General features: G+C 41.2%; 1 protein-coding gene across 4 annotated transcripts in view; it reads right to left on the bottom strand.

Annotated features, from left to right (window-relative positions):
* RAB27B (RAB27B, member RAS oncogene family) overlaps positions 1-20007 on the bottom strand; it is a 293415-nt gene that overhangs the window by 119686 nt on the left and 153722 nt on the right. For 3 of the 4 annotated variants that reach the window (XM_056544881.1, XM_056544884.1, XM_056544887.1), the window contains one exon: positions 3347-3442. The gene's annotated coding sequence lies outside the window, so the exon portion shown is untranslated. Of the gene's footprint in view, positions 1-3346; positions 3443-9849; positions 9871-20007 lie in introns of those variants that run through there. The other variant, XM_056544886.1, reaches the window with a different exon arrangement.

Genomic DNA, 20007 nt, shown 5'->3' with positions numbered 1-20007 from the left:
TTTCTGCTATGCTTTTAAAACCACCTTTTTGTTTTGAATTTTTTCATAAATTTTACTTATGTGAAATAAATTTGGGACTTTTATCTTATTTTTGGGAGCTGGAATTTTTTTTCCAAGAAATCAGATCGCTTCTTTTATTTTTCAGAGGCATTTTTTAAAATAAAGAAGCAATCTGATTGGTTGTTATGGGCAACTTTTTCTCTGCACAGTTTTTGATAAATCTTGGTGCTAAAAGCTATGGAACGTTTAAAAACTGGGCAGTGTTAGTTGGGCACCAAATATTTGGCCACCAAATGGTAAATCTTAAAGGGGTACTCCACTGCCCAGGCGTTCAGAACATTTTGCTCCGCAAGCTGGGTGCGGGCTGTGGGGGTCATGACATCCCTTGTGATGTCACGCCACGCCCCCTCAATGCAAGTCTATGGGCGTAGACTTGCATTGAGGGGGCGTAGCCGTGACGTCACGAACCCCGCAGCCCGCACCCAGCGTTCGGAACAAAATGTTCCAAACACTGGGGCAGGGGAGTACCTCTTTAACAGAGGGTTGGTCCCATAAATGCATAAACCAACCAAAGAGCCCTATTACATGGAGTGATTAGCAGGAGAATAGGCTGATAATCTCCCCCATGAAACAGACCCAGCTCGTATATTGGCTGATTGTTGGGTGTGAAAAGTTTAATAATATAATTCGTCGGTCACACATTGCTTTGTGTAATAGGGCATGTGCGACTAAAAAATAATAGAAGACAGCAATTGGCTCTGGCTGCAGAATAAATAAATAAAAAAAAACATGGTTGCTTTCTTTCCAATACAGCACCACATCTGCTCATGGGTTGTGCTTTATCTATGTAGTTTTGTACTGTAATCTCTTATGAAGATGTAATGAAGGTTACGTTATAAATACATCGATCTGGTACCTTGGCTTCCCTGGATGAATTAGTGATATAGCGGAGAGTTGCTCCAAGTTAGGCACAGTATCTGGATAGTGGTGCATTGAACTGCTCTTTATATTGCAGCTAAGAAAGTAATAATGCCCCCTATGTTTCCCTATAAAAATAATAATTACCCTTTCTGCCCCTAAACAAGAATAACAACTCCACACAATACAAATACCCACCTTTATGTCACCTGACAGTGGTCCCTATTTTTACCAGAAAACAATACAATTTACAATCACCTTACCCTGAACCCACAACAAGCAGGAGAGAGACTGAACAGGACTCAAAGACTTTCTATATGAGTAGGTGGGAGAAGGAGGACTCACAGGCTTTCTATATGAGTGGGTGGGAGAAGGAGGACTCACAGGCTTTCTATATGAGTGGACGTAGGAAGTAGGACTCACAGGCTTTCTATATGAGTGGGTGGGAGAAGGAGGACTCACAGGCTTTCTATATGAGTGGGTGGGAGAAGGAGGACTCACAGGCTTTCTATATGAGTGGGTGGGAGAAGGAGGACTCACAGGCTTTCTATATGAGTGGACGTAGGAAGTAGGACTCACAGGCTTTCTATATGAGTGGGTGGGAGAAGGAGGACTCACAGGCTTTCTATATGAGTGGGTGGGAGAAGGAGGACTCACAGGCTTTCTATATGAGTGGACGTAGGAAGTAGGACTCACAGGCTTTCTATATGAGTGGGCAGGAGAAGCAGGACTCACAGGCTTTCTATATGAGTGGACAGGAGAAGCAGGACTCACAGGCTTTCTATATGAGTGGGGAGAAGAAGCAGGACTCACAGGCTTTCTATATGAGTGGGCGGGAGAAGCAGGACTCACAGGCTTTCTATATGAGTGGGTGGGAGAAGGAGGACTCACAGACTTTCTATATGAGTGGGTGGGAGAAGCAGGACTCACAGGCTGTCTATATGAGTGGGTGGGAGAAGGAAGACTCACAAGCTTTCTATATGAGTGGGCAGGAGAAGCAGGACTCACAGGCTTTCTATATGAGTGGGCAGAGGAAGTAGGACTCACAGACTTCCTATATGAGTGGGTGGGAGAAGGAGGACTCACAGGCTTTCTATATGAGTGGACGTAGGAAGTAGGACTCACAGGCTTTCTATATGAGTGGGTGGGAGAAGGAGGACTCACAGGCTTTCTATATGAGTGGACGTAGGAAGTAGGACTCACAGGCTTTCTATATGAGTGGGTGGGAGAAGGAGGACTCACAGGCTTTCTATATGAGTGGACGTAGGAAGTAGGACTCACAGGCTTTCTCAATGAGTGGGCAGGAGAAGTAGGACTCACAGGCATTCTCTACCAATGTGTGGGGAAGGTAGGATTCACAGGCTTTCTATATGAGTGGGTGGGAGAAGGAGGACTCACAGGCTTTCTATATGAGTGGACGTAGGAAGTAGGACTCACAGGCTTTCTATATGAGTGGGTGGGAGAAGGAGGACTCACAGGCTTTCTATATGAGTGGAAGTAGGAAGTAGGACTCACAGGCTTTCTATATGAGTGGGTGGGAGAAGGAGGACTCATAGGCTTTCTATATGAGTGGACGTAGGAAGTAGGACTCACAGGCTTTCTATATGAGTGGGTGGGAGAAGGAGGACTCACAGGCTTTCTATATGAGTGGACGTAGGAAGTAGGACTCACAGGCTTTCTATATGAGTGGGTGGGGGAAGCAGGACTCACAGGCTTTCTATATGAGTGGACGTAGGAAGTAGGACTCACAGGCTTTCTATATGAGTGGGTGGGAGAAGGAGGACTCACAGGCTTTCTATATGAGTGGACGTAGGAAGTAGGACTCACAGGCTTTCTATATGAGTGGGTGGGAGAAGGAGGACTCACAGGCTTTCTATATAAGTGGACGTAGGAAGTAGGACTCACAGGCTTTCTATATGAGTGGGTGGGAGAAGGAGGACTCACAGGCTTTCTATATGAGTGGACGTAGGAAGTAGGACTCACAGGCTTTCTATATGAGTGGGTGGGGGAAGCAGGATTCACAGGTTTTCAACAGAAAAGTATGGAATCAAATCATAGGAAATCATAAATTGTCAAGCTTAATATTCTAATATATGGTAGTGATGAAAATCTATACCAGGATAGTATCAGCAAAGTTGAAGGCAATGCAGTGGTGGACTAGGAGTTGGTGGGGGAAGAGGAACGTAAGGACTGTTCTGTATCATGGACAAGCTTAATCTTCCACCCCAGGATTTTATATTACCCCAGATGAGAAGCTCTTCAGCATCAATGCAAATTTTATAACAGGGCTCCCAATTCACGGTGAAGGTTCCCAACTCACGGTCAAGGGATTGGGTGTGACAGCCATCTCTGCACCCAATAGAAACCAAGACCATTGGTCTTCTTGTGGGTCTCCTCAAACCTGAACATTTGATGAAAAGTCTCTCACCTTTATAATGTATCAATAGGTCTACTGCCAACTCTTCCTCATGCCTCAGATAACTTCTTGTCTTTCGTCGTCTCTTCTCTCTCCAGTTTGCTGAACCTGAAATGTAATTGTAAAAAATACATATACTGAGAAGTTGTAATATTGAAGCCTAATACAGTAAAATTCCCTTATATCAGCAAAAATCTGAATTTCGAAAGGCACCAGGTTAGCAACATTTTTGATTATTGAATGGTGAAATAAAAGTAATGTATTCAAAATGTACTTGTTCATGCATAGAAATTCTGTGGAATTTATCCCTGGGAAGTAAGATGATCACGTGGTACCCTATAGCAGAGCTTCAAGATATCAGCCGGAAGAACCAACCAGCAAGGATTCTATTTCCCTGCAGTGCCACCACAGGAGAAATGAAGCATTACACATATCTTATAGAAATCAATGGTTGTCTGTGTAATCAAGCAGAGGTCCCCCACCCAGTCCACAGGGCCCACTAACAGTCCAGGGTTAGAATTTGTCACTATTCATTTCCAATGGAGTAACTAAAAAAAAACTAAAATGTTGTCCCTTGAGGACTGGGTTGGAAACCACTGCATAGAGTACAGTGCAGGTCCTCCAGAGGGAGAGACACTCTTATAGCCCCCAAATGATCGATAATAAACTAGGGTCCTTATCAGGCAGGCTCCTATCCTTTATTACTTAAAGGGGTACTCCGGTGGAAAACTTTTTTTTTTAATCAACTGGTGCCAGAAAGTTAAACAGATTTGTAAATTACTTCTATTGAAAAATCTTAATCCTTCCAGTACTTTTTAGGGGCTATATACTACAGAGGAAACACTTTACTTTTTAGATTCCTCTGATGTCATTACCACAGTGCTCTCTGCTGACCTCTGCTGTCCATTTTAGGAACTGTCCAAAGCAGGAGAAAATCCCCATAGCAAACATATGCTTCTCTGGACAGTTCCTAAAATGGACAACAGAGGTCAGCAGAGAGCACTGTGGTCGTAACATCAGAGAAATCTAAAAAGTAAACCATTTCCTCTGTAGTATATAGCCCCTAAAAAAGTACTGGAAGGATTAAGATTTTTTAATAGAAGTAATTTACAAATCTGTTTAACTTTCTGGCATCAGTTGATTTAAAAAAAAAAAAAAAGTTTTCCACGGTAGTACCCTTTTAATAGGTTACGGCATCAATACAGAGGAGGTTGTCCCTCATCTCTTCTGGGTTCCTAAACTGCGGACATACAAGGTTAGTTTTGCCATTTGGGGTTTCAGGAAAGCTGGGTGACATTGTTTTTATGACAGCCTAAACCCATAAGTGAGGTTACACATGGTATACCCCAAATGCCTTATCTCTTATTATCACTTTATTACTGTGAAGAAATAAACCAAGTTAGGAAATCCAGGTTGGGACAGAAGTGTAAATTACTGAAAATTCCCAGATTTTAGGAGAAAATGTATGAGAATGTATTAGCAGCGCATATGTTACGCTGGAGAAGTGCGGAGAATAACACAGATTGGATAGGTCAATAAGACAAGCGAGGAGAAATGTGTAATACAAGACACAAATGCAATCTTATTGAAAAACACTGTATAGATTATCAACTCCACATAATACATGCTGAAAACATCAAACATTTGGCTTTTTTGTTTTGTTTTTAACTCCTTAACATCCCATAACATTTTTATTAAGCATTTTAATTTTTTCCTACCCTGCTTTTAAAGGGGTACTCCCGTGGAAAACTTTTTTTTTTTTTTTTTTTTTAATCCACTAGTGCCAGAAAGTTACCGTAAACAGATTTGTAGATCACTTCTATAAAAAAAAATCTTAATCCTTCCAGTACTTTTTAGGGGCTGTATACAAAAGAGAAATCCAAAAAATAAATGCATTCCCTCTGATGTCATGACCACAGTGCTCTCTGCTGACCTCTGCTGTCCATTTCATGAACTGTCTATAGCAGGAAAAAATCCCCATAGCAAACATATGCTGCTCTGGGCAGTTCCTAAAATGGACAGTAGAGGTCAGCAGAGAGAACTGTGGTAATGACATCAGAGGAAATGCATTTCTTTTTGGGATTTCTCTTTAGCATACAGGCCCTAAAAAGTACTGGAAGGATTAAGATTTTTTAATAGAAGTAATTTACAAATCTGTTTAACTTTCTGGCACCAGTTGATTTAAAAAAAAAAGTTTTCCATAGGAGTACCCCTTTAAGAGCCATACAATTCCTTTTTTTCTATCTACAGAGCCAAATGAGGGCTTGTTTTTTGCTGGACCAATGATACTTTGTAATGAGATCACTTATTTTACAATAAAATATACTAAGAAACAAAAAAAAAAAAAGAGTTTGCAAGGTTTTTATGCCATTCACTGTGTGGTAAAGCCGACATTATCTTTATTCTTCAGGCCAATGTCACTACAATGACTTGTTATGTTTTACTATTTTTTTCAATTACAAAGATAAAATGTATAAAATTGTCATATTATAACCCCTATAACTTTATATGATAGAATGGGTTGTCTGTGTAATCAAGCAGAGGTCCCCCACCCAGTCCACAGGGCCCACCAACAATCCAGGATTAGAATTTGTCACTATTCATTTCCAAGGGAGTAACTGAAAAAAACTAAAATGTTGGCCCTTGAGGACTGGGTTGGAAACCACTGCATAGAGGACGGTGGTTAAAACAGCTCCATAGTAAAAAATAAATAAAATAAAATATATATATCTACACACAAAATGCAATCTGGTGTTTGGTATTTGTATTTGTTGATTTACACTGCAAGAGCAATAACATGATATTTTAATAGTTCAGGTAATTCTGCATGCGGCAATACCAAATACGTTGTTTGAGTTTTGTTTACAGGTTTTTTTTATTGGGGGGGGGGATGAGAAAAGAGGAGTGATTTTTTATTATAAGAGGGATTTATTTATCGTACATTTTAAAAACATTTCTTAATCATTAATTTTTTTAGCCCACCCTAGGGAACTTGTATGAGCAATAATACAATTGTTCATGCAGATCAATACAATACATATGTACTGCATTAATCCATTATATATATATATATATATATATATATATATATATATATATATATATATATATATATATATTAGGGAACCCTCCCCCCCCCAATTAAAATTATCACTTTTATTTTATCAATTTAAATTAAAAAACCCCAGTGCTCAGAAATAGTGTATTAAACTTACAAGCATATAGAGTGGTTTCTACCAGTATATATAGTTATAAGTAGGAAGTTCTGTTGTAGCCAGTATGAAAGTATAGTAGCCAAAAAGTTATTTAACATTTTACGCATAAGAAAATCTTGCCGGTCTCTGGCCACAGCTACTATCCCTCCTCTAGGCAGTACTAGCCCTCCATATGATGCTTTAAAAACCTATGACACACAAAAGATCCCCGAAGTTTTGACGGCCATAACCGGCTTTGTCAAGGGCAGAAGTTTTGATGCGGACATTAAAGGGGTACTACCATGCTGACAACTTATCCCCTATCTAAAGCATAGGGGATAAGTTGCCTGATCTCGCGGGGTCCCGACGCTGGGGACCCCCGTGATCTCGCACGCAGCACCCCGATCTCATCAGGCCCCGGAGCAAACATCCACTCCGGGTCTGATGACGGGGCCGGTGATCGTGACGTCACAGCTCCGCCCCCGTGTGACATCACGCTCCGCCCCTCAATGCAAGTCTATGGCAGGGGGCGAGACAGCTATCTTGGCCCCTGCCATAGACTTACATTGAGGGGCGGAGCGTGACATCACATGGGGGGGAGCCGTGACATCATGATACTCCGGCCCCGTGATCGGCAGTCATCAGACCTGGAGCGATGTTCGTTCCGGGGCCTGATGAGAGCGGGGTGCTGCATGCGAGATCACGGGGGTCCCCAGCGACTGGGACCCCGCGAGATCCCGGGGGTCCCCAGCGTCGGGACCCCGCGAGATCAGGCAACTTATCCCCTATCCTTTAGATAGGGGATAAGTTGTCAGCATGGTAATACCCCTTTAAATCCTCTGCTCTTGACAAAGCCTAGCTCAGGTGGCATTCGAGTGGTGGCTCGCAGATCACTGTGTGTCTGCTCATAGTGGCGGATTGTTGCTACGAGCAGACAAAATCAGGTTGCACGGGCACAGAAGGAAGCACACTCTAGGGATGGTCAGTAGCGCATCTGGAGCATCAAATACGCTGTGGATGCGCTATGTGTGACCCTACCTTAGGGTGGGAGCACACTACTGAATAGCTACCCAGAAAAATTCAGGACAGACATTACATGCCAAGCAGTTGGCGCTATGACCACGCGGACATGCGCTGCTCTCCAGTGACGGCAATGCAGTTCATTCTTTCGGCAGAATCCAGCATTTGAATTTCTGTGGCGAAAATTCCATTGTGGAAATTCAGATGTGTGCACAGTGCAGCAAAGGCAGGATCTAAGAGCTCGACACAAAAGCCTCCCTACTTAAACATGACCCTTTTCACATCCCAAACAGAACCTGAATTTATTGATAAAGACCTTTTCGGCTTCAGTCCATAGCAGTCCATGCTTCCAGTTCACCAAACCACTGTAAACAAAGGTGGCAGCTGCTGTCAATGGCACAACATGTAATGGCAACATGGCACCAAATTTCCCTCTGCTAAGTGCCTAGAAATAGTCTAAAGAGGGCATAGTTTTATATCAGAGGGAAAGGTTTCTGCAGTAATATCAGGAAGTATTACTTTACTGAGAGAGTAGTGCGTGCATGGAATATGCTTCCTGAAAAAGTGGTAGCTGCAAATATATTAACGAAGATTAAGTATGAAATGGGAATATGGCTATCCTTCATATAAGAAAGGGATAGGCATAAGGATATCTTTCATATAAAATTGGGATAGGCATTAGGCTATCCTTCATATAAGATAGGCATAAGGCTATACTTCATATAAGCTAGGGATAAGCATAAGGCTATCCTTCATATAAGATAGGGATAAGCATAAGGCTATCCTTTATATAAGAAAGGGATAGGCATAAGGCTATCCTTCATATAAAATAGAGATAGGCATAAGGCTATCCTTCATAAAAAATAGAGATAGGCATAAGGCTATTCTTCGTATAAGATAGAGATAGGTATAAGGTTATCCTTCATATAAGATAGAGATAGGTATACGGTTATCCTTCATATAACATAGAGATAGGTATAAGGTTATCCTTCATATAAGATAGAGATAGGTATAAGGTTATCCTTCATATAAGATAGAGATAGGTATAAGGCTATCCTTCATATAAGATAGGAATAGGCATAAGGCTATCCTTCATATAAGATAGAAATAGGTATAAGACTATCCTTCATATAAGATAGGGATAGACATAAGTCTATCCTTCATATAAGATAGGGATAGGTATAAGGCTATCCTTCATATAAGATAGAGATAGGTATAAGGCTATCCTTCATATAAGATGTTGATAGGCATAAGGCTATCCTTCATATAAAATAGGGATAGGCACAAGGCTATCCTTCATATAAGATATTGATAGGCATAAGGCTATCCTTCATATAAAATAGGGATAGGCATAAGGCTATTCTTCATATAATATAGGGATAGGCATAAAGCTATCCTTCATATAAGATAGGGATAGGTATAAGGCTATCCTTCATATAAAATAGGGATAGACATAAGGCTATTCATCATTTAAGATAGGGATAGGCATAAGGTTATCCTTCATATAAGATAGGCATAAGGCTATCCTTCATATAAGATAGAGATAGGCATAAGGCTATCCTTCATATAAGATAGAGATAGGCATAAGGCTATCCTTCATATAAGATAGAGATAGGCATAAGGCTATCCTTCATATAACATAGTGACAGGCATAATGGTCTCCTTCATATAAGATAGGGATAGGTACTATTCATAGAATTCAGGATATTGGGCAGACTAGATGGGCTGAATAGTTCTTAACTGCCAACACATTCTATGTTTCTATGGTCTGGGCAGAGACAGGTGCCCCCTGTGTCTGGATGGTGGACAAGGGAACTGAGAAAGTTGCTCCTGCTTGTTGGTAGATTAAACAATCCTCTCTATTGGTGGTCTGTTTGTCATGTGACTGTGTCTTTAAGTACCACTTTCCCCAAAAGCTCCAGCTTGGTCAGAACGCCATAGATTACGTGCAATGTCCAATGACCAACTGGGCAAAATGTCTTTGAGTGCCTCGTAAAGGCATTTCTACTAGCCAGCAATTTCTCTCCAAGATGTGCACTACCCAAAAGTAACTTCCGAGAACCTTCTTATAAAGCTGCGGGGAAAGCACTTACGCCCCAGTTTCCATTTAGACCACATCTATAAACATTTACATATCTACGTGAGACATTACAGCCTTTCTATTTGGGAGCATTTTTTCTTTTTGTCAGTGAGTATTTCACTAGTCTTCCCCTATAAAGAATATCAAAGTTGAAACAGAAGGCGCTCCAATGTGAAGAGTAACGCCAAGCAGCAGTAATGGGAATAATTAAAACCGCTTACCGGACGGGGTTGTGTAACCGAATACACAACAATGGATCGCGTGTATATAGCAGAGAGAATCCTGTCTGCAGCCTTCCTGCATGAGAACAATAATACCAGAGGAACTGTAAAGCGAAGGGGAAACAGGAATTCAAATGGCGCTGACTGGGAGCAGAACATCAACGGTGACACAGGTAAGTGATTTTACTAACCGACATGCAAGGCGTTTCGCTGCGCATGCGCAGCGAAACGCCTTGCATGTCGGTTAGTAAAATCACTTACCAGTATTGCTTCATTCACATCTCGATTTTGTAACACAGTTCCCATATCAGTTTTTTTGTAAAAAAAAAATAAAATATGTCTCAAAACCGGACCAAACCGTATACAACCGTATATACCTCTGTACGGTTATAAACCGTACACGGTTTGAAAACGGATGTCCGGTTGCATGCGGTTTAATACTGTTTTTTAGAAAACAAACGGATAAGGTTTTAGGTTTGTCCTTAAAGGAGTACTCCGCCCCTAGACATCTTATCCCCTATCCATAGGATAGGGGATAAGATGTCAGATCGCCAGGGTCCCGCTGCTGGGGACCCCGGGGATCGCTGCTGCAGCACCCCGCTATCATTACTGCGCAGAGCGAGTCACGGCCCGCCCCCGTCAATACAAGTCTATGGGAAGGGGGCGTGGCGGTCGTCACGCCCCCTGACATAGAGTTGCATTAAGGGAACGGGCCATGATGTCATGAGGGGCGAAGCCATGACGTCACGCTGCTCCGGCCCCTGTATCGCCCGTCATTACGCACAGAGCGAACTCGCTCTGTGCAGTAATGATGGCGGGGTGCTGCAGTGACGATCCCCGGGGGCCCCAGCAGCGGGACCGTGGCGATCTGACATCTTATCCCCTATCCTTTGGATAGGGGATAAGATGCCAGGGGCGGAGTACCCCTTTAATTAAATAACGTTCTTCTTGTTCCATTTGTGGGAAGGACTTTCGGCATGCACTGTGCATGTGCAAACTGCAAAACCGTATTGTGCAAACCAGATGGAACCGTACACACATACGGTTCTGTACGCTACCCATTGACCACCATTTAAAAAAATAATAATTAAAACTTATACGGGTTGTATCCGTTTTTTCACCTGGACATAAAACCCGTAGTAGACTATGGTTTTGTGTATGGGAAAAAAAAAAAAAACAGATAAAACCATAAATGGTGCAAAACGTACACAACCGGAGGCTACGTTTGGCATACAGTTTTCACTGACATGTTTATACATACGGTTTGCAATACGGTTCCATATGGTTTTTACACTGAAACCGGATACGGGAACCGTATTGCAAAAACTAGATGTCCTGCTCCTGGTCAGCCCCATTTGAATTCCTATTTCTCCTTTGCTTTGAAGTTCCTCGGGTCCTATAAAAAATATAAGAAAAAAAATAGTTAAAGGGGTACTCCGGTGGAAAACATTTTTTTTAAATCAACTGGTGCCAGAAAGTTAAACAGATTTGTAAAATACTTCTATTAAAAAAATCTTAATCCTTCCAGTACTTATTAGCAGCTGTATAACACAGATGAAATTCTGAAATCTTTGAATTCCTTTTCTGTCTGTCCACAGTGCTCTTTGCTGACACCACTGTCCATGTCAGGAACTGTCCAGAGCAGGAGAGGTTTGCTATGGGGATTTTCTCCTGCTCTGGACAGATCCTGACATGGACAGAGGTGTCAGCAGAAAGCACTGCGGACAGACAGAAAAGAAATTCAAAAAGAAAAGAATTTCCACTGTAGTATACAGCTGCTAATAAGTACTGAAAGGATTAAACAATTTTAATAGAAGTAATTTACAAATCTGTTTAACTTTTTGGAGTCAGTTGACTTAAAAAGTCCTAAATAAAAAATAAATAAAAATGTTTTCCCCCAGAGTTCCCCTTTAAAACCTAGGACCAGGCTGAGTCTCAAGTGGGCAGTGGACTTCACCCGGTACCTCAAACAGCAAGAGTTCATGTAGGGCCACATGTTCTCCATGGAAACCAATGCTGGCTTTCCAGAGTGAAGAAGATGTGACATGTTTTCTTTAAATTATTGATGATCTAACCCAGTAAAAACCTGGAGATCTTCAAAAAAATGGGTCAGAAATAATGTTCAAAAAAGAATCACAGAACACATTAAAGAAGAGTGACAAAACCATCCCCTCCCCCTCATTCCTACCCAGTTCTGCTCCTTTCGTACAATGATAGGATTTCCATTCCTCGGGAAAGGATAATGACTGCGGAGCAGATCACACGGCCCATTATTACAACTGAATTCATGTGTCCAGATCGCGGCCTGAATCGTGATTGTATTGAGCAAATGTATACAGGGGCTCCACATGGACCGCACGAGGCACAGGCCACACAACAAAAAGGGGCCAGAAATAGTCTGCTTTATTTTGTGGAATATTCAGAGATGAAAAAACTCAGACCCAAAGAGAATTGTTCCCAACATGACCTACTGTACAGTCTACAGAACGTGAGCAATGCTGGAGATTGAGGCCAGACGACAATGAAAGGCTAAACCTCATTACATGACGGATATAACCATTTATTAGCTATGTCAGTAAAGTATTAACTTTCTACTTGATTAAATCCATATTCTTTTACAAAGTAGCATTATTATAGTAGTTATATTCTTGTATATAGGGGCAGTATTATAGAAGTTATACTCTTGTATATAAGGGGCAGTATTATAGTAGTTATGTTCTTGTATATAGGAGCCGTATTATAGTAGTTATATTCTTGTACATAGGAGCCGTATTATAGTAGTTATATTCTTGTATATAGGGGGTAGTAATATAGTAGTTATATTCTTGTATATAGGAGGAAGTATTATAGTAGTTATATTCTTGTATATAGGGGGCAGTATTATAGTAGTTATATTCTTGTATATAGGAACAGTATTATAGTAGTTATATTCTTGTATATAGGGGGTAGTATTATAGTAGTTATATTCTTGTATATAGGGGCAGTATTATAGTAGTTATATTCTTGTATATAGGAGGTAGTATTATAGTAGTTATATTCTTGTACATAGGATCAGTATTATAGTAGTTATATTCTTGTACATAGGGGGCAGTAATATAGTAGTTATATTCTTGTATATAGGAGGCAGTATTATAGTAGTTATATTCTTGTATATAGGAGGCAGTATTATAGTAGTTATATTCTTGTATATAGGAGGAAGTATTATAGTAGTTATATTCTTGTATATAGGGGGCAGTATTATAGTAGTTATAAAAATGAAGTGGCACCAATGACTAATCTCCCTAGGTAACAACAATATTGGAGCAGTTTGTGGAGGTACTATCCTGGAGCTTCAGGTATAAGTAATACCTGGGGGTGCAGGTGTAAATTCAGTAGTCCATAAATATGACGGAGAAGAAGAAAAATAGAGAGACCGCACTCACCCACTGTATAAACTTGAGAATGTAGATTTATTCAGATCATAGGAGATGGATCCATGAGGTGGAGGACATGGAGGGGAATGAACGCCAAGTTTATACAGTGGGTGAGTGCGGTCTCTCTATTTTTCTTCTTCTCCGTCATATTTATAGTAGTTATATTCTTGTACATTGGGACAGTATTATAGTAGTTATATTCTTGTATATAGGAGGAAGTATTATAGTAGATATATTCTTGTATATAGGAGGCAGTATTATAGTAGTTATATTCTTGTATATAGGAGGAAGTATTATAGTAGTTATATTCTTGTATATAGGAGGCAGTATTATAGTAGTTATATTCTTGTATATAGGAGGAAGTATCATAGTAGCTATATTCTTGCACATAGGAGCAGTATTATAGTAGTTATATTCTTGTACATAGGAGCAGTATTATAGTAGTTATACTAAGGCATAAGAGGAAAGAAATGGTGGCACAACTGATGTCCGCAGCAGTAGGTGGAGGGACTATTTAGTCCATAGGAGAGAGGAAAAGTAATATCCCGAGGTACAGGGGTGCACGATCAATAGACAAGAATTCTGTTGTGGATGCGGAGGAAGAAATGCAAATCGGCACTCACCTGTAGAATTATGAAGTCTTTATTAAGCCATCAAACAATAGGAAAAGCCGGCCTCGTGTGGATGGGAGAGACAGAAGCGCAGCAGCCGAAGCTGTGCGGGTGGGCGGGCGAACAGCTGGTTTCGCGGGCAATACCGCTTCCTCTGGCCAGAGGAACTGCACATTTGAGGTCTTACCAGAGTGATTCAATGATTTTAAGGCCTGGAGACTGAGATGGCCGCTCCAGAGCCTTCACTTTATTTTGCTGTAGCCAATGACAGGTCGACTTGACCTTGTGTTTTGGATCATTGTCATGTTGGAATGTCCTTACGTCCCATGTGCAGCTTCCTGGATGATGAGTGCAAATTGTCCGCCAGTATTTGTTGATACATTACTTCATTCCTATTGCCATCAATTCTGACGAAATTTCCTGTGCCTTTGCGGCTCACACATTCCCAAAACATCAGCGATCCACCACCATGTTTCATAGTAGGAATGGCAGACCTTTCATAATAGGCCTTGTTGACTTCTCTTCAAATGTAGCGTTTATGGTTGTGTCCAAACAGTTCAATTGTAGTCTCACCACTCCAAATGACATTGTGCCAGAAGGTTTGAGGCTTGTCTCTGTGCTGTATCAACAAATACTGGTGGATAATTTGCACTCATCATCCAGGAAGCTGCGCATAGGACGTACTTGGACATTCCAACATGACAATGATCCAAAACACAAGGCCAAGTCAACCTGTCATTGGCTACAGCAAAATAAAGTGAAGGTTCTTGAGCGGCCATCTCAGTCTCCAGGCCTCAATATTATTGAGCCACTCTGGTGAGAGTGCAGTTCATGCAAGACAGGCCAAGAATTTAGGGAACTGGAGGCTTTTGCCAAGAAGAATGGGCAGCTTTACCATCTGAGAAGATAAAGAGCCTCATCCCCAGCCGGAGAGAGCCAAACAGCCCCAACGGTCAGGCCCAATATCTAAAGCCCAAAATCTAAAACTCATCCCCTATTCTTTGGATAGGGGATAAGTTTTTACTGCATGATACTTCCTCTTTAAAGCCTCAAAAGATGAGCAATGCAGATTAGGATAAACAAACATAAATTCTACATACACTGCGCTTAAAAGGAAAAATCAATTATCATTATTTAAGAACGTCACTCATCTGGGAGGTCCTTGCACCTGTGTACGACCAGAACCATTGCTGGAATACAAAGTATTAAGTTATCACCAGATATTTAGTCGATATGGAATTAATGCAGATGCCGAGGATAAGTTACAGACCTGTAAATTTGGCTGGATGATAAACATTTTGCTGATAAGAAGTTTCTGATACAGCCAGGAGTCTAATCATTTTTTTTTACTTTCGGTGGGCTCACATTAGTACCGTCATATACCAGACATGTTGTCCTGACGCATACTGTGGCATGTGCACAGGGATGACTGGATCCCATATAGTCTGATACTTCATTTGTTCTGCTTCACTGCAATTGTATATGTGGGCCAGAATAACGCTGTAGACTAACAATATTCTGCCCCATGTATAAACGAATTCCAGCATTAAAAAGACCAAAAATAGTCACAAATAAACTATATTCAGTATATTCATCTCTATAGGTGTACAGTCGGTATTCCATAGTATACACCTTCTCACGGATGGCACGGAGAATATTAATGGCATCTTATAGCTTTGAGTGATCTTCTAGGTGTCCATATTGGCCATCCAGAACTGACAAGGAATAGTACTAATTAATCAATTTGTTTATTTATACTATTATTATATATTAAAGGGGTACTCCGGTGCTCCAGCGTTCTGAACAATTTGTTCAGAACGCTCAGAGGCGGAGGCCGTGATCTTTACATCATGCCACATCCCCTCCATTCATATCTATGGAAGGGGGCATGTCGGACGACATGAATGGAGGAGGTGTGGTGTGACATGACAAGGGGGCGTGGTCGTGATGTCACAACCACCGTCACAGGATACGGGATAAGATGTCTAGGAGTAGGGTACCCCATTAAAAACTATAACTAAAATTATACTCTCCCATAAGTACAAGAATATAACTACTATTATATTGTTGTACATAGGGGGTACATTGGCCACACAATATCTACACGACCACCATCAGCAACCGGATACAGCGGGAACGGTAGGACGCCATCTCGTGTAACAGAAAATCCCCTCTTGAAGCCCTATTCTCTAGATGGGAAAAAACGCAAGTACCCCTAACAGGGGATTACCCCACTGCAAGATAGACATTTTTTATTTATTTTTTTAATCAACTGGTGCCAAAAATCGCAATCCTTCCAGTACTTATTAGCTGCTGAATACTACAGAGGAAATGATTATCTTTTTGAAACACTGTGCTCTCTGCTGACATCATGACCACAGTGCTCTCTGCTGACATCTTTGTCCATTTTAGGAACTGTCCAGAGCAGCATATGCTTGCTATGGGGATTTTCTCCTACTCTGGACAATTCCTAAAATGGACAGACATGTCAGCAGAGAGCACTGTGCTCGTGATTCAGCAGAGAGCTCTGTGTTCCAAAAAGAAAATAATTTCCTCTATAGTATTCAACTTCTAATAAGTACTGGAAGGATTAAGATTTTTTAATAGAAGTAATTTACAAATATGTTTAACTTTCTGGCACCAGATGATAAAAAAAAAAAAAAAAAGTTTTCCACCGGAGTACTCCTTTAATACTATTACCCCTTCCGGTTTAGTCGGCTAATGCTGGGAGTGAGCTGTAAGTTACATGTTTAGGAGTAGTATTGTATCTTACTGCACCATGTGCTCAAATTATGGGATGTATATGTCACTATGATTGTTCACATACCCTACACATTCTATCATTTTCTGCCCATTAGGCAATATTGGGGCTAGGGTTGCCACCTGGACGGTATTTTATCCATACTGCCGGTATTTTTATATTAATCTCATCTCGGTACCTAATGGAAGTCAGGCTACCTCTGGCAAGCACATGGAGGGCTGTGTGGCCCCCCAAAGAAATGCCACCCCACACCATTACTGACCCACCACCAAACGGGTCATGCTGGAGGATGTTGCAGGCAGGAGAACGTTCTTCACGGCGTCTAAAGACTCTGTCATGTCTGTCACATGTGCTCAGTGTGAACCTGCTTTCATCTGTGAAGAGCACAGGGCGCCAGTGGCAGTGCTCCTCCTGCTCCTCCTCACACAAAGGTGGAGGCAGCAGCCCTGCTCCTACGGCCTCCTCCACGTCTCCTGATGTACTGGCCTGTCTCCTGGTAGCGCCTTCATGCTCTGGACACTACGCCACAGACACAGAAAACCTTCTTGCCACAGCTTGAATTGATGTGCCATCCTGGATGAGCTGCACTACCTGAGCCACTTGTGTGGGTTGTAGACTCCGTCTCATGCTACCAATAGAGTAAAAGCACCACCAGCATTCAAAAGTGACCAAAACATCAGCCAGGAAACATAGGAACTGAGAAGTGGTCCGTGGTCACCATCTGCAGAACCACTTCTTTATTGGGGTTGTCTTGCTAATTGCCTATAATTTCCACCTGTTGTCTGTTCCATTTGCACAACAGTATGTGAAATTGATTGTCAATTAGTGTTGCTTCCTGAGTGGACAGTGTGATTTCACAGAAGTGTGAATGACTTGGAGTTACATTGTGTTGTTTAAGTGATCCCTTTATTTTTTTGAGCAGTGTTCAATCAAGTATTTAGAATATTGAAAAAGCAGCACTCACCCTCTGTGTAGCAGTGTAGTTAGATGCTTTATTTCCCTGTGATTCCATAGATGGGGAGATTAGGATGTGGACAGAGGCCGGGACAAAACTTTATATGCTGTTTAGCACGTTGTCAAGTTGTATGACTTGACAAGCGCTAAACAGCGTGAAATGTTGGCTCAGCCTCCGTCCACATCCCAATCTCCCATCTATGGAATCGCAACAAAATAAAGCATCTAACTACACTACTACACAGAGGGTGAGTGCAGCCTTTTCAATATTCTAAATACTTGATTATAGTAGTTACACTCATGGCCGTAAATGTTGGCATCACTGAAATTTCTCACAGAAAAGGATTGCAGTAACACATGTTTTGCTATACACATGTTTATTCCCTTTGTGTGTATTGGAACTAAACCAAAAAAGGGAGGGGAAAAAAGCAAATTGGACATAATGTCACACCAAACTCCAAAAATGGGCTGGACAAAATTATCGGGACCCTTTCAAAATTGTGGAAAAATAAGATTGTTTCAAGCATGTGATGCTCCTTTAAACTCACCTGGGGCAAGTAATAGGTGTGGGCAATATAAAAATCACAACTGAAAGCAGATAAAAAGGAGAGAAGTTCACTTAGTCTTTGCATTGTGAATCTGTGTGTGCCACACTAAGCATGGACAACAGAAAGAGGAGAAGAGAACTGTCTGAGGACTTGGGAACCAAAATTGTGGAAAAATATCAACAATCTCAAGGTTACAAGTCCATCTCCAGAGATCTACATTTGCCTTTGTCCACAGTGCACAACATTATCAAGAAGTTTGCAACCCATGGCACTGTAGCTAATCTCCCTGTGTGTGGACGGAAGAGAAAAATTGATGAAAGGTGTAAACGCAGGATAGCCCAGATGGTGGATAAGCAGCCCCAAACAAGTTCCAAAGATATTCAAGTTGTCCTGCAGGCTCAGGGAGCATCAGTGTCAGCGTGAACTATCCGTCGAATGAAATGAAATGCTATGGCAGGAGACCCAGGACCACCCCACTGCTGACACAGAGATATAAAAAAGCAGGACTACATTTTGCCAAAGTTAACTTGAGTAAGCCAAAATCCTTCTGGGAAAACATCTTGTGGAGAGATGAGACCAAGATAGAGCTTTTTGGTAAAGCATATAATTCTACTGTTTACCAAAAACAAAAGTAGCAGTAGCAGTATTAAAATAGTTATGTTCTTGTAAATAGAGACAGTATTTTAGTGTAATATTCATAAAAGTAGGAAGCAGTATTATAGTAGTTGTATTCTTGTTCATAGGGGGAGATATTTCTACTATAATACTGCCTCTTACTTACATGAATATTACTACTATAATACTGCTCCTATGTACAAGAATATACCTTCTATAATACTGCCTCCTATGTACAATAATATAACTACTATAATACTGCCCCCTATGTACAAGAATATTACTATAATACTACCCCTATATACAAGAGTATACCTTCTATAATACTACCCCCTATGTACAAGAATATACCTTCCTACCACTATGTACATGAATATAACTACTATAATACTGCCCCTATGTACAAGAATATAACTACTATAATACTGCTCCTATATAGAAGAATATAACTACTATAATACTGCCTCCTATGTACAAGAATATAACTATTATTATACTGCCCCCTATGTACAATAATATAACTACTATTATACTGCTCCTTATGTACAAGAATAACTACTATAATACTGCTTCCTATGTTAAAGAATATAACCACCATAACACTGTCCACTACGTACAAGAATATAACTATTATAATACTGCCTCCATTGTATAAGATTATAACTACTGTAACACTGCCTCCTATGTATAAGAATATAACTACAATAATACAAGAACATAATTACTATAATGTACAACAAAAATAGAGAAACATAGCTGCACATCCACCAATTGTATTTTGATCTACTTGCTTATCAGCATCATTTAAAAAACTAATAGGGTGTTCATATACATTTTGATCAAAAAGTACAAGCCCACTCGTCACATCAAGGCCACCTAGTCAGAGTGGGTCCCTAATCTAACACTGGCGTAGCCCCGGGTGGCGACCGCCGCCTCCGTGACACCAAGCCCACAGGGGGAAGGACCCGGTGGCCAGACAGCCCCACTGCTGCCCGACCAAGCCCGTTTCCAGGCCACTCCACCCACAGACAAAGCATCACAGAAACAATGGCTGCCACAGAGCACCACACCAGTGTGAACACCTACCATGTGCTCCCTGTCAAACGGCTGGGAGAAACCCATAGGCAGTCTCCTGCTAATTAAAAATGCCTGGGCCGAATAGGTGGTGGGGAGTGCTGGCCATGAAAGAGGGGAGAGACTACAATGAACAACAAAAACAGAGAAACATAGCCGTACAACCTCCAATTGTATTTTCA

The sequence above is a fragment of the Hyla sarda genome, chromosome 1 (assembly GCF_029499605.1).
Source record: "Hyla sarda isolate aHylSar1 chromosome 1, aHylSar1.hap1, whole genome shotgun sequence".
Taxonomy (NCBI): Eukaryota; Metazoa; Chordata; class Amphibia; order Anura; family Hylidae; genus Hyla; species Hyla sarda.
The sequence above is the reverse complement of the archived record's forward strand: the minus strand, read 5'-3'. Positions and strand labels throughout refer to the sequence as shown.